At 40.8% G+C, this 15,528-nt stretch overlaps 1 pseudogene; it reads right to left on the bottom strand.

The window, feature by feature from the left end:
- Positions 1 to 245: 245 nt before the first annotated feature.
- On the bottom strand, positions 246 to 1,068 carry LOC149244425 (putative LRR receptor-like serine/threonine-protein kinase At3g47570 pseudogene; annotated as a pseudogene).
- Between the last annotated feature and the right edge of the window lie 14,460 nt (positions 1,069 to 15,528).

Here is a 15,528-nt window from a genome sequence, read left to right as displayed (position 1 = left end):
CTATGATTGGTTTGCTTCATTCTTTTGTGCAGGAATCGTCTTGGATCCGGTCAGGAGGAGTTCTTCTTACCGCATAGAGATCCCCAAGCGAATCTAGAAAGAAACAAAGGTGATCCTTTCTCCATATCCTGTCAATATATGTCAGATAGATGAACATGTGTGTAACAGGTACCTTTTACAGATAACCTTATGGTCTGTCGGAAGTCCCAGGAAGACTTTCGAGGGTAGTTTACATCCCGTGCATTTTACCCTATAGCAAGCATTTCCACTAACATAATTCCATAGCTATAAACATCTCCCTGGGTGGAAACGGTTCCACTCAATCCATACTCTACAGTAAAAGAAACATTCATTAAATTTTACTCAATCAATCCATATAAATATTATTAATGAGAGAAGAAAAATGAAAATGTTGTTTAAGAAAGACATACCTGGGGCAATGTAGCCAATGGTTCCTCTTAAAGCAAGTGATGAAACATGTGAATTTTTAGAGCTTTCACCAATCAATCTTGCAATACCAAAATCTGTGACATGGCCTAACATATTTTCACCCAAAAGTACATTGCTAGGCTTTATATCACAATGTACTACTTGCACAAAACAATCATGATGAAGATATTCCATTCCATGGGCCACATCTATGGCAATGTCTAATAGTGTTTTCAACTCCAATTCACGCACATCCTCACCATTGTTGTCATCTCTTTTAGGATACAAATGCTTCTCTAGGCTTCCATTAGACACAAACTTGAACACTAAAGCTTTGAAATGGAGGTTGGAACATGAGGTTATGATTTTGACTAGATTTTGATGTTGAACCTTCTGGAAGACACTGCATTTTGCTTTAAAACTCTTCTCACTCTGGTCATTTTGCAATTGGAAAACCTTCACAGCAGTAGGACTGCCATCATTCAAAATTCCTTTACAAACTGACCCAAAGCTACCTGTTCCCAACAAGTTGGCTTTGTCAAATCCATTAGTCTCTATGTGAAGCTCTTGATATGAGATCCTTGGATGCTCTAACTTTTGGAAAAAATATCTTGAAACATGAATGTTTTGTATATGCATATTCCCTCTCCATAGGAATCTTAAAAAGAAAAATATAGTATAAAAGCAGTAGCTCCACTCACTGTCAATAGTACTCTTTTGACAATTGTAGAATGACCTCTTGGTGTCGAACAAGGATATAACTGGAATATTTTTGGTCCACAGAGGTTGGGATTTCCATTTAAGGACATGGAAATTGATTCATTTGCAAAAATTCCCCCTGTTGGAATTTCCCCAGCAAGCTTGTTAAAAGATAAATTTAAATATTGAAGCATTTTCAGCTTGTTGAGAGTAATAGGTATTGTCCCAGATAAAAGGTTGGAAGAGAGATCTAGGCTCATAAGGCTTTGCAAATTTTCGAGTGAATCTGGAATAGAACCTTGGAAGGAATTCCGAGATAAATTCAACGAAATTACTTCAACACAACTTCCAAGTGTAGATGCAATGACTCCACTCAAGTGATTAGCAGAAATATCTACAGCTTGAGCCATTGAAATTTTACCAATCTCCATGGGCAAGGAACCTTCTAATAAATTCCAAGACAAATTCAAATAGAAATTTAGATTGTAAAGCTTAACAATCTCATGTGGTATGTTTCCATTGAGTTTATTGTGTGACAAGTCGAGCAATTCCAAATTTGTACAGTTTCCTAAGTTGGAAGGTATGGTCCCTGATAATTGGTTGTGATGGAGGAGGAGAAATCTTAATTGTTTAAGGGGTGCAAGGGAATTGGGAATATTACCAGAGAGTATGTTTCCATTGATGTCCAAGAGACCAAGTCGTTGTAACTTTGCAAAGTCATCAGGGATATCTCCTTGTAATTTGTTATTTCCTAAAACTACTCTTTCTAAAATTTTGAGGTTTCTTAAAGATGGAATGCTACCATTTAAAGAATTTCCAGATAAATTTAGATAGGTTAGGCTGGTAAGATTGCCTGTATGTGGAGGGATGTTCCCTTCTATCAAGTTGTTTGCTAATTTCAAGATAGACAAATTGGTAGAAATTTTCCTATGGCAAGGGGTAAGACACCAACTAGTTTATTGTCTCTCAAGTTTATTTGTTTTATGTGGGAACAATTGGTAAGGGCTATAAGAAAAGGCATGGTTGTAGCACTACCACTATCAACGTGATTAGATTGCAATTGTAGTGTTTCAAGGGGGGATAGCTTACCTAATGTTGTTGGGACACTCCCACTCAACATGTTGTAGGCTAGGGCAAGAATACTGAGTTTTGAACAATTTCCAATGGAATTTGGTATCTTTCCACTAAGTTGATTTCCCCATAAAGAGAGCTCACTCAAGTTAACTAGATTTGACAAAGAAGTGGGAATACTTCCAGTGAGTTTGTTATGGGAAATCCCAACTCAACCAAAGTGGAGATATTTGACAAAGAAGGGAGAATGGAACCTAATAATTCATTGTCAAAGAGGTAGAGTTCTTGAAGATTAGTGAATAGGCCAAATTCTTCTGGAATGTTACCATTGAATTTATTTATAGCCATTTCCAAGTAAACCAAAGTGGAGATATTTGAAAGAAATTTGGGAATGTAACCTGACAATTCACAATAACACAAGTAAGACCATTTTTAAATTTCTAAAATAATCAACGCCCAAATATTTTGAAAGAAAGACGAAAAGTACCTGTGAAGCGGTTTCCATATAAGTAAAGTTCTTTCAGATATATGAGGGAGCCAAAATCTTCCAAAATACTTCCAGTCAGATTGTTGTAGGAGAGTGCCAAGTGAGCCAAATTTGTGCAATTGCCCAGATCACTCGGAATGTTTCCCTTCAATTGATTATGGTGCAACCAAAGCTTCTTCAAATGGAAAAGGCGTCCCAGTTGACGTGGGATATAACCGTGGAGGGAATTGTTAGAAAGATCAAGGTAATGGATAAGATAATTTTAATTTAATTATAAATAATTATTAGATGGATGGTACATATTTAATTTACATGAAATATTCTAGAATATTCATAGTAGCGTATACAAATCAAGGTTAAGATTTTTTTTTTGTTAGTCAGATTTTTATATTAATTTCCCAAAAATGGATTACATTTGATCAAGGATTTCTTAGCTCTCTGGCCTCACTCCGACCAATTTTTTGGGCCGAGAGAGTTGTGCAGTACTTAAAAACAAAAAGACAATTTTTACAAAAAACCAAAAGACTAACAAGCATTAATGCCCAAAAAACGTCCAGAACAAAAAGTTTGCCAACAATCATCAAATTACAATGGAGGGTTTTGCATTTGTGTATTTTCCATGGGCCACCAGTAGACCGTGCCCCTCATGGACATGGAAATCAATGTGAGTTATCCTCACTTCTATTTCATCCAAGTGTTCATCAAACCTACGTTGGCTACAACAAACAAAAGCTAGATGGTCTAAGATTTCCACTTCAGAAAACTACAAATTTTTTATGTAAGCAATTACCTTGTTCTTGTCTTCATATTGTTTCTCCCGGAGGATGTCCAAGTTGGCTTGGATTCCACGTAGTTGTTCGACAATGGACAATAGCGTTGGGGCTTGATCAACTCTTCCCGATGATTGGGCTCGCTCTTGGGCGATCTCCTCCTGCATCATGCCACTCTCCTTGTTGTGTTCTTCGCTTCTCACTACCTAGTCTTCGAGTTTCCCACGGTGGTTGGCTCCACATTAGGCCCTTCCCCTCTGCCTTTGCATGGCATTATTTCAAGACCAAACTAGCCCCACCACCCTTCTCCACCGTCGACCCCACTTCGCCCTCAAACCAATGCACAGGAGGTTGGCCGACCTCGCCTTCCAAGCTAAGGTTACCTCCCCACACTCTATGTCCAAGGCACAATTGGTTAAGTACACAACTCTCCCACTCCACCCACACCTGGCTACTTCCCACCGTTGCAGAGAACCTGCACCACTAATGCCACCACACCAATTTCAGGTCGTAGGGAATCTACACTACACTACCATTAAAACCTAGCAGCAGGAGGCAAAGAAACGATGTTGAGAACCACACAGAAAATGAACCAAAAATCTAGAAACAAACACTACCCAGAAAAAACATAGACACACCTTGATACCTTTCCAGAGTAGGAAGAAAGGTTTGAAAGAGAAGATGAGGGACAGCAGGCACTGGACCACAAAAGTCATTGTTGACTCCCAGGTCCCACACTGCCCTCACTCGAACCCAGAACTTAGTTGTCAAAACTAGGCTCCCATCTCCATTGCAACATAAGACCTCAAATTGTCAGACTCAAGCACACATGCACAGGGAAATTTCTTGTGCACACACAACATCCTCACCCCCTCTGTACCTCACTCCCATAACCAACATCTAAAAATAGATAACTTCCCTTCAACATCGATCTGAAGATAAAAAAACAGGCTTGAAAATGAAATTTCTCAATATCTCCCTAAAAACAACACCAAATCATAGTGTTTGTCTTCCTGATTTCAACGTTGCTTGAATCACCTCAATATGGCACCATATGAGCAGGTTATGATGTTCTGAAGTTTTTGCCCAACAACTAAAAATTTAACTTGTAGGGTTGAATGGGTTGCTCATTGGGCAGGTCATACGCTGACATCAATAGCTGACTGGGCAATCACAATGGGAAGTATGGGCCAATCCTGTGAAGCCATGTGGTAGTACCATACTGGTTGAGGTGTCACATTTTTATTGGTTGAAGGGTTTTGCAGTGGACCAATAATGAGGCACCATATGGCCCAATGAAAGGGCACCACGTGGCCCTTGATTTTCATCCAAAATTGGTTTGAACAAGCCAACCAACCACCACCGGAATCAAACCCATGACCTTTCGTTAACTAACTAACAAACTGTTGAGGGCCCCGAGATCGGGTCAACAACAAAGGGGATACCCACCCGGTCGGGAACCTGGTTGGCGGCTCCTTGCCCGTTTGGAGTAGCGGGTCCGACTGGGGATAACGGGACCAGCTTCCCGATGCATGGGATGTGTGTGTGTGTGTGGAGTTTGATTATGTTGATTCTGGAAGCATTCTAAAACTACTGTCAATCTAACTTGTAAACTAACTTTAAGCTACTGTAACCTAATGGAAACAACATATAAAATCTACACTAACCCGAGATATATCTTTTCCATTATGCAATCTAGAGAGATTTCATACAATAACTGGTAATAAAGATTATTCAGCTATCATAAGAATATAAACCATTTAAGATGAACTGTTCTGCATAAGAAGTTAAACAAAACAGTTGTGAAAAGTATATCGCATAATTAAATCATTCATATGTTAAGCATAAACCTATGAGTCCACCGTACAGAAGTGCCAAATGACATCCCACATGCTCATACATTAACATGCAAACAATATCAGCTGTATATCACTCTAAGAATATAAGCAGAAATTCGTCAAGAGATAAAAGTACCATTTATGACTGATTTTTACTCACAGACTTCAAGCAATAACGATCTATCTCTACTTGCTCTAATATCTACCAAGAGTACAGAAGTGCAACATCAATAGCAGACATTAAGATACAAACATAAATAAATCTCGATCCTTCCATTCATCAAAACCCCCTCTGAGGGTGCAGAAGTGCATGTTCTGAGGACAAGTTTTTGACAAATTTCTGGACCCTTCTCCAATGCAATGAGAAGGGTTGAAATACTACTACCTAATCCTAATAATAGTATTATTACAAAATTGAGGATACGGTTCTCAAATGACCGCCCTTTTTCTAATTCAGTAAAAAGGAAAAAACAACATTCTAAATGAAATTACTTCTTAATTTGGTCTCTGTAGTTGCAGCTGTCAAGCATAGGCTTGAGAAGAGTAGGTTGGCTGATTTCTGTGCTTAGCTGGGCTGCGAAAACAGCATCCATAAGAGCTGGCGCTACTTTCTCGGCTGCGTTCATGATGCATCTTACTGTCATGCATTGGCTGTGAGGCTTAACTAAGTAAGTCCAGTAACTTTCCCAGTTTAGTCTAGCCAATGCCTAGATTGTCTTCCCGTTTACCTGTGCCTTCTGCTTCCATTCTGCCTCCAGTTGCGACGCGATTGGTAGGTGCCCCAGAGTGGACTCTGAAATCAAATTGGCCCTGTGTAAATTTTCATTTACACAGTCGATAAGTATGCTCACCTGTGTCGCCGCTGATTCTGCTGCTTGCTCCGCCTGTGTGATTTGTTCGTCCCATTTATTAAAGAGCAGTTCCTTATGATTTTCATTAATCTTGGGTGCCCCTGCTCTTTTCCCTTCCTCGTCGTTTTGCCAAGCCAGATATTTTGTTACTCTTTTGTTGGTCTGGTCATAGTCGTTCCGCAATTCCACCACCTAGTTGGTGATCTTGTCGCTTAGTTCACAAAAATGCCTCCACTGTGATATTCTACGCACCATATCTTCCTGTTGCTGTGATAGTTGGTCATTCAAGCCGATGGAATCTGAAATAAACTCTGTCAGCTTAGGTTCATCTTTATGTATTTCTTGCACCGTTTGCAGCTGCTTTTCCTTTTCTTCGATACTTCTTTGATGGTTCACCTGCATCTGGCGAAAGTCTTCCTGTAGCTTTTCGAGCTGCTTGGAAGCTTCAGCGTTCTCATTGGCTTGTCGCAACTGTTGTTGTAGCAGTTGTATTTGACCTTCACGTTCTTTCAGAAGTTGCTGAACTTCAGAGGCCTTGTCGATAGTTGCAGAAGCATATGCTCCTGCAATCTGAGACAATTTTGTGAGATTCTCGGTTGGATTGTTATTCGGGTCTTTCCACAAGACATCTAGGTGTTCAGCATCTTGAGACAGTGCATCTTCAAGCTTCCTCTTCTTTCTTTGTCTCCTTACAACTGCCCTGTGCTGTGGACTGTAGAATACGTCCAGTGGAGGAATTTCTTCTATGCTGAGTAGAAGCTCTGAGGATGGAGCGATAGGAAGATGCTCCGTTTCGGCGGCACTACTGACTATGGTCGAGACGACTTCTTGCACCACCTGTGCATTGCTCACAGGTGTCTTCGGGACTTGACCTTCAAGATTTATTAGTTCATTGAAGGTCTCCCATTCTTTATCCAATTCTACTGTGACAAGAGGTGTTTCGGCGACGGGAGGGGGAACTTCTCTAGATGGCGAGGCGATAACTTTCTGCTGAGCCATCGTACTTGACTGAGCTGTGTCTTTGATTGCTTCTTCGTTCTTCTTTTCTTTGTGCACAGACTCTTCAGGATTTTCGGATATTTCTTTTACGGCGTTGGAATTAGATCTGGAAGCGCTGGAGTGTTCACTAAGGCTGATGCTCGGAGTCGGTTCTCTGGTAGCTACTCGCAGTCCTTCCAGTGGAATGTTAGCCAGCCTTCTTTCTCTATATAACGTGAATTTCTGGAGGTCGTCTGGGGACAACCTCGACTGAGCTTCTTGCAAAACTTCTTTGAGCGAGTTCTTGCTCTGAAAGAGATCATCAAACGGATCTTTCTTCCCAGAGAACACACTTATATTGACGTTGGTTGTAAATTCCTGGGCCACTTTATTTGGGTCGAATGGTCTTGGTGAGAACTTAAATAGTTGGAGACACGTCACATTCTCCACCTCGCCAAAAGTGTGTCCCACATCGAACAAAGAGAAGGCCCCACATGTGACGGGGAATTGAGGCCAAATGGCCTTCTTTTTGTTCTTTAGGTCCTTAGTTAAACCGCCTTCAGAACAAGTCTGATAAGCGATCTCTCGGGCCAACAGTTTATCCGGGATATACAAGGGTAGGACATGCAGAGGTGCAGTGCTTCCAAAAACTCGAATGTAGGTAAACCATTCTTCCCCAAACCATCTTGCGATGGGGATGATATCGTTTTGTGCCTCGGGAGAGCACCTTGGGGGGTCCTTATCATATATCATTCTATGTATGGGCAGTATGAGCACATGGCAAATCTGGTAAAAATGGGGGGAAAAGTGGGAATCCCACAAGACTTTATGATAGACATGAATGGGCAATGGGTCCTGGGTAGTCCATTGCCAGCCCATAGTAGGGAATTTTGATACAAGACAGACAGAGTCCATTATATAGGCAGACAAATAAAAAGGAGGATAGACCCTTTGGGAGAAGGATCTCTTAGAACGGTAGTGGAGAACCGCCGTGTATAGAGTGTCAGAAAGGATTTTGGTCCAATCCACTATCTCTGAGTTAGACGCGGCATCAATTAACGGTAGCCATTCAGATGAAAATTTATTGATATCGGGCATACCAAATAGCCTACAGAGCATGGCTGCAGCAAAACAATACGGAGAGGTAAGAGAACCAGTGCTATACATACCGTTCTTATCTTTTTTCAGTGGTTCATCTCTTCTTGACCATTCCTTAGTGGTGTCCGATAGGTCCGGATTCTCTGCTACGAACTTCCTAACAAACTCTGCATTGTAGGTCGCTTGTGGTTCAGGAAGATGATACATGAGCTTCAGGTCTTGAGCCGCAAACGATCCTACGAGCCCATACCCCTGGACTTTGAACTGCCTATGATGTAACTCCGCATCATCTAAAATCCACTTGATCATGTCTGTATACGGTAGGATCTTCGGCCTTGCCGCTATTCTGTGGAGGAAAGAGCACGCTAGGTCTTCCAGGGATGCCTCTGAAGGGCGTGATGCACCAGCGACAGCAGCATTTACCTTGATTATTCTAGGGTTCTCTTCTTCTAACAGCCTATACATGCCTTCCCATGTTGAGATGCCTGCATCTTTATTGCATGCAGTATCTGTGTAGAGGGGTGCCATCTCCTTGGTCTTTTCTCTTGTCTCTGAGCTCTGAGCTTTGTTATTCTTCCCCATCTCGCTTAGCGTTTCTGTTTGATTTTTCCTTCGCACTTTGCTCCTGCAGGTTATGAGTGAAATGGAAAGATTGATCAGAAAGGTGATGGGAGAGTTTTAAATGCAAGAGATAAATCAGATACGGCACCTTACGTGAAGCAAATCCGCATTAAGGCACGCGTCTTTATTCCACTTAATAACTGACAACCAAATTTATTACTATCTTTAAAAGCGCATAATTTCCAAGTCAGGTTATAGTAAGTGAATTTTCTTTGGGTGGCGCGCCCGAAGGAATCGTACTAAGGTGATTTTATGACTTGCCAACGTACCCTTGCATGTCGCGCGATCGCAAACTGTAGTGATCGCAACATCGCAGATCGCCATATCGCAGATCGCAACAATTCAATGTTTGCCAACGTACCCTGCCCCATTTCTGCGATATGCGATCGTGCGATCGCAACATCGCAAATCGACGAACTTGTAAGCTTTTCGTTATGGATGCTAGTGTATTGCGATGCGATGTTGTCCACTAACACCGAGTCGATGCGCATTTTGGCCTTTACAGGGGAAACGAAGGCGTTTCTTATTTTTTGTGATGAAACCCTAAAGATTTGCTTTTATGAACACAGGTTTAGGTTTAAGTCGTCCAAGAAACCTTTCCTAAGCTTTATGCTTGTAATTTCAAAAGAAATCTTTGTTTTTTCAAAAATTAACTAAGGGTCCCCATTCAATCTAGCATCGTGACTGATACTTGATTGAACGAGGGGGGTTGTTGTTGGCCACAACAATTGGCGATTCACTTGGGAGAACCAGTTATCTCTGCTCTTTTTCTATTGACGTTTTCAGATTTTTTAAAAAAATTTCTCAGGGAATTCGAACCTTTATTATAAAAAGATAAAAACAAACAATACTTCAAAGCGTCAATGATGTTTGGTTTTAGCCCCATTCTATTCCAATTACTTGCATTCCCAGGTTGTTTTCGAGTTTAGATCAGTTATTACTTGGTCTTGTAAAACATAAAAATAAAGTGTTCTCTATGTATCAACCCTTTTTTAAGAATGCCCCTTTGTCGCAGGTAGAGCCACTGCTGCCAGCAGGCGTCCATAGCCTCGACAGGGTTACCTATTATCCAGGAATGATCCTTTATCCTGCTTCAGGTTTTTTACAACTTCTTCAGAAGAATTATTCCTTTCTTGATGCTTTTTTTTCTTTTTTATTCTCTAAAGAACAATGTCTTGGTTTGATGGCCAAATTATGACACAGTCATTCACTCGATTTACACTTTTGCTGAACAAGCTGGCTCGTGATGAGACCCCTTGTCTTTTCATCGCAACAATCTTAAGTCGTTGCCCTGCTTTGGTAGACAGTTTTGGCAAAGTCAGCAAGTTATAATATCTGTGATCATGATAAGTCGGCTCGTGATGAGACCTCTTATTCTTTGAGATATAGCATCTTTTTAGGTTATTCTCCTGAACGTTGCATTTTCCTTTAGCAGGGAGGAAGTAAAATTCTCTTTCCTTAAGAAAGTTCTGGACGACAATGATAGAGCTACTTTTGATAATGGCTGTTTTCACAGAGAATCTTTATTCTAATATTGATACCTTTTATTATGCTGATCTAAAACGAATTCCTCACTGAGATAGCTTCGTTTAAAATTTTCCTGGGGTTGAACTTATCATCATTTCCGGGTTAAAGATCTATTGATAATAAAGATTAAATTCCCAAAATATTTGCCGTTCATGAGAGTCGAAGTTCAAAATCTTTAACAGAGACACGGTTTCTTTAGCAAACGTCAAATATTGTTTAGCCAGAACGAACTTTATTTGAGAGAGGCAACTATTCTCTAGGGTCATGTAGAGAATATAACTAACTTTGCCTATCAATTATTGGAAGCAAAACTAATAACCTAGCTAAGTTACTCCTACTCCTATTCTAATTATATACAGGATATAACTAAGTAAAATGAAATTTCCAATGGAACCAACGATTCATTATTATTCCTAGCCGTATGAATCTTCTAAACGTTAAAAAGAATTGAATTTCCCTTGGATCGAAATTATTGGCTAGGGAATAAGAACCTATAAACTCAATTGGAATTCTGTTTGATTTTATTTTCTTATGATAGGTTCTTTCCAACTGGGTACCTGTTGGATCATAGAAATTGAGATGGATTTCTTTCGTAGATCGGTGATCTTTCAATAGGAGGGATAACAAGCCAAATTGTGAAATGGGTTTCTTAATCTCGATGGCTTGTAACCCGTAGTTTGTTGACGTTAAGTTTTTAGCGATTTCGTTTGAAATGAAAGTGTTTATATATAAATCGCTAAAATCTAATCTATCAAAAATTTGAAAATTTAAACAGAAATTTGATTTTGTACAAGATGAACGCGAGTGAGAAAGAAATGATTGGGTATGTATACACATAGTGGTGTCGCACGTCTGGGAGTTACTTGTAACTTTTTTCTTTTCACAAGAACTGGTCGGGTTTTGTGAATCAGGAACTAAATCATGATTGCGAACAGGGATGGAGCTTTCTTCTTGATATGAATCATAGATAGGAGCATCGTCTTGGATAGTAAAATGATTCAAATGAGATTTCGCTTTGAGATGAGGGTTAGATGGAATAGTTTCTGATCTAAGACGTTTCTTATTATCTGACCCTAGTTGAGTTACTTGTGACAACTCAACATTATTATAATTGTCAAAGCAACTATCACGAAAGACTTTACAGTTTTCTCTAGGTTCCTCTTTTTCATTATGTGTTTTCAGACAAGGGAGATGAGGCAGCTCTCGTTTGATATGAATCGTAGGCTGTGTTAAAGTGGTCTCTTTATTTTGGAAACCCTGTGATGTTTCGTTTGAATAACCCTCTGTTCAAATATGGTTGAGATCGTGAGGGGAAGAAAAAGCATCAGGGTAAAGAGAGAAATGTGAATCTGGAACAATGCATTTAAGAACATCAAACAAATCTCGTTCATCAAATTTACTATAACTATCGGGCTTTAGATCATACCTTTTTGTGCTGATAGTTTTTGAAAGAGAAACAGTAGGTGGATCTAACCTTGGCATCAGCATTTGTTGATTTGAAATGATATTGTCTGACTTTATGTCAAAGTCATCTTCTGGTGCCAGGGTATCTTCCCTTTCAGTACTTTCACCTTCGTCTTCTGGTGTTAGAGCATGCAAAACTCCTAGGCTAAATTCTGTTCGGTCAGGTACAGGAGGTAGGAAATACTCATCGTAATTTGAAGATTCTCCATCTGTGAGCTCATTCTCGAGATCATATTGTAGACATTTAAGATGAAATCGCATATTGAAATCCCTTACAGGTTCGTCTTGTTTCCGCAGATAGTCGATCTCATCGTATACCTGGTCGTATTCATAGCAATCAAATTCCAAGATGAAAGCTCTAACGAATTGGTCCCAGCTATGGACTGATGCAACTGGGAGGTTTCTGCACCATCTTCTAGCTTCCGCTGTGAATGTAAGAGTAAAAATCCTGCACAAAATGCCTTCGTCAATTCTTTGAATATCAGCACTCGAAACTCTTTGAATGAACTACAGGGCGTGATGAAATGCAGAAGAATTATTCTCACCATTGAATTTTACCTGAGATAATAGCCTTACCACATCTGGTGGAGTGTTGGAAGAGGCAGGAACGTGGATGCAACTCCAGATGGGAATTCTGTGAGCAGACATCCTTTCCCAGGATTTATAGTTTAAAAACATTCCAACAGACAATATGCTCAGGCCCTCCTTCTAGCGCCAGAAATGTTGAGGGCCCCGAGATCGGGTCAACAACAAAGGGGATACCCACCCGGTCGGGAACCTGGTTGGCGGCTCCTTGCCCGTTTGGAGTAGCGGGTCCGACTGGGGATAACGGGACCAGCTTCCCGATGCATGGGATGTGTGTGTGTGTGTGTGGAGTTTGATTATGTTGATTCTGGAAGCATTCTAAAACTACTGTAAATCTAACTTGTAAACTAACTTTAAGCTACTGTAACCTAATGGAAACAACATATAAAATCTACACTAACCCGGGATATATCTTTTCCATTATGCAATCTAGAGAGATTTCATACAATAACTGGTAATAAAGATTATTCAGCTATCATAAGAATATAAACCATTTAAGATGAACTGTTCTGCATAAGAAGTTAAACAAAACAGTTGTGAACAGTATATCGCATAATTAAATCATTCATATGTTAAGCATAAACCTATGAGTCCACCATACAGAAGTGCCAAATGACATCCCACATGCTCATCCATTAACATACAAACAATATCAGCTGTATATCACTCTAAGAATATAAGCAGAAATTCGTCAAGAGATAAAAGTACCATTTATGACTGATTTTTACTCACAGACTTCAAGCAATAACGATCTATCTCCACTTGCTCTAATATCTACCAAGAGTACAGAAGTGCAACATCAGTAGCAGACATTAAGATACAAACATAAATAAATCTCGATCCTTCCATTCATCAAAACCCCCTCTGAGGGTGCAGAAGTGCATGTTCTGAGGACAAGTTTTTGACAAATTTCTGGACCCTTCTCCAATGCAATGAGAAGGGTTGAAATACTACTACCTAATCCTAATAATAGTATTATTACAAAATTGAGGATACGGTTCTCAAATGACCGCCCTTTTTCTAATTCAGTAAAAAGGAAAAAACAACATTCTAAATGAAATTACTTCTTAATTTGGTCTCTGTAGTTGCAGCTGTCAAGCATAGGCTTGAGAAGAGTAGGTTGGCTGATTTCTGTGCTTAGCTGGGCTGCGAAAACAGCATCCATAAGAGCTGGCGCTACTTTCTCGGCTGCGTTCATGATGCATCTTACTGTCATGCATTGGCTGTGAGGCTTAACTAAGTAAGTCCAGTAACTTTCCCAGTTTAGTCTAGCCAATGCCTAGATTGTCTTCCCGTTTACCTGTGCCTTCTGCTTCCATTCTGCCTCCAGTTGCGACGCGATTGGTAGGTACCCCGGAGTGGACTCTGAAATCAAATTGGCCCTGTGTAAATTTTCATTTACACAGTCGATAAGTATGCTCGCCTGTGTCGCCGCTGATTCTGCTGCTTGCTCCACCTGTGTGATTTGTTCGTCCCATTTATTAAAGAGCAGTTCCTTATGATTTTCATTAATCTTGGGTGCCCCTGCTCTTTTCCCTTCCTCGTCGTTTTTCCAAGCCAGATATTCTGTTACTCTTTTGTTGGTCTGGTCATAGTCGTTCCACAATTCCACCACCTGGTTGGTGATATTGTCGCTTAGTTCACAAAAATGCCTCCACTGTGATATTCTGCGCACCATATCTTCCTGTTGCTGTGATAGTTGGTCGTTCAAGCCGATGGACTCTGAAATAAACTCTGTCAGCTTAGGTTCATCTTTATGCATTTCTTGCACCGTTTGCAGCTGCTTTTCCTTTTCTTCGATACTTCTTTGATGGTTCACCTGCATCTGGTGAAAGTCTTCCTGTAGCTTTTCGAGCTGCTTGGAAGCTTCAGCGTTCTCATTGGCTTGTCGCAACTGTTGTTGTAGCAGTTGTATTTGACCTTCACGTTCTTTCAGAAGTTGCTGAACTTCAGAGGCCTTGTCGATAGTTGCAGAAGCATATGCTCCTGCAATCTGAGACAATTTCGTGAGATTCTCGGTTGGATTGTTATTCGGGTCTTTCCACAAGACATCTAGGTGTTCAGCATCTTGAGACAGTGCATCTTCAAGCTTCCTCTTCTTTCTTTGTCTCCTTACAACTGCCCTGTGCTGTGGACTGTAGAATACGTCCAGTGGAGGAATTTCTTCTATGCTGAGTAGAAGCTCCGAGGATGGAGCGATAGGAAGATGCTCCGTTTCGGCGGCACTACTGACTATGGTCGAGACGACTTCTTGCACCACCTGTGTATTGCTCACAGGTGTCTTCGGGACTTGACCTTCAAGATTTATTAGTTCATTGAAGGTCTCCCATTCTTTATCCAATTCTACTGTGACAAGAGGTGTTTCGGCGACGGGAGGGGGAACTTCTCTAGGTGGCGAGGCGATAACTTGCTGCTGAGCCATCGTACTTGACTGAGCCGTGTCTTTGATTGCTTCTTCGTTCTTCTTTTCTTTGTGCACAGACTCTTCAGGATTTTCGGATATTTCTTTTACGGCGTTGGAATTAGATCTGGAAGCGCTGGAGTGTTCACTGAGGCTGATGCTCGGAGTCGGTTCTCTGGTGGCTACTCGCAGTCCTTCCAGTGGAATGTTAGCCAGCCTTCTTTCTCTATATAACGTGAATTTCTGGAGGTCTTTTGGGGATAACCTCGACTGAGCTTCTTGCAAAACTTCTTTGAGCGAGTTCTTGCTCTGAAAGAGATCATTAAACAGATCTTTCTTCCCAGAGAACACACTTATCTTGACGTTGGTTGTAAATTCCTGGGCCACTTTATTTGGGTCGAATGGTCTTGGTGAGAACTTAAATAGTTGGAGACACGTCACATTCTCCACCTCGCCAAAAGCGTGTCCCACATCGAACAAAGAGAAGGCCCCACATGTGACGGGGAATTGAGGCCAAATGGCCTTCTTTTTGTTCTTTAGGTCCTTAGTTAAACCGCCTTCAGAACAAGTCTGATAAGCGATCTCTCGGGCCAACAGTTTATCCGGGATATACAAGGGTAGGACATGCGGAGGTGCAGTGCTTCCAAAAACTTGAATGTAGGTAAACCATTCTTCCCCAAACCATCTTGCGATGGGGATGATATCGTTT

This window comes from Pinus tabuliformis, chromosome 8, assembly GCF_031772625.1.
Source record: "Pinus tabuliformis cultivar Carrire ecotype Pingquan chromosome 8, CPIR1, whole genome shotgun sequence".
Taxonomy (NCBI): Eukaryota; Viridiplantae; Streptophyta; class Pinopsida; order Pinales; family Pinaceae; genus Pinus; species Pinus tabuliformis.
Note: the sequence above shows the minus strand (reverse complement) of the source record. Positions and strands in the feature narration are given on the sequence as shown.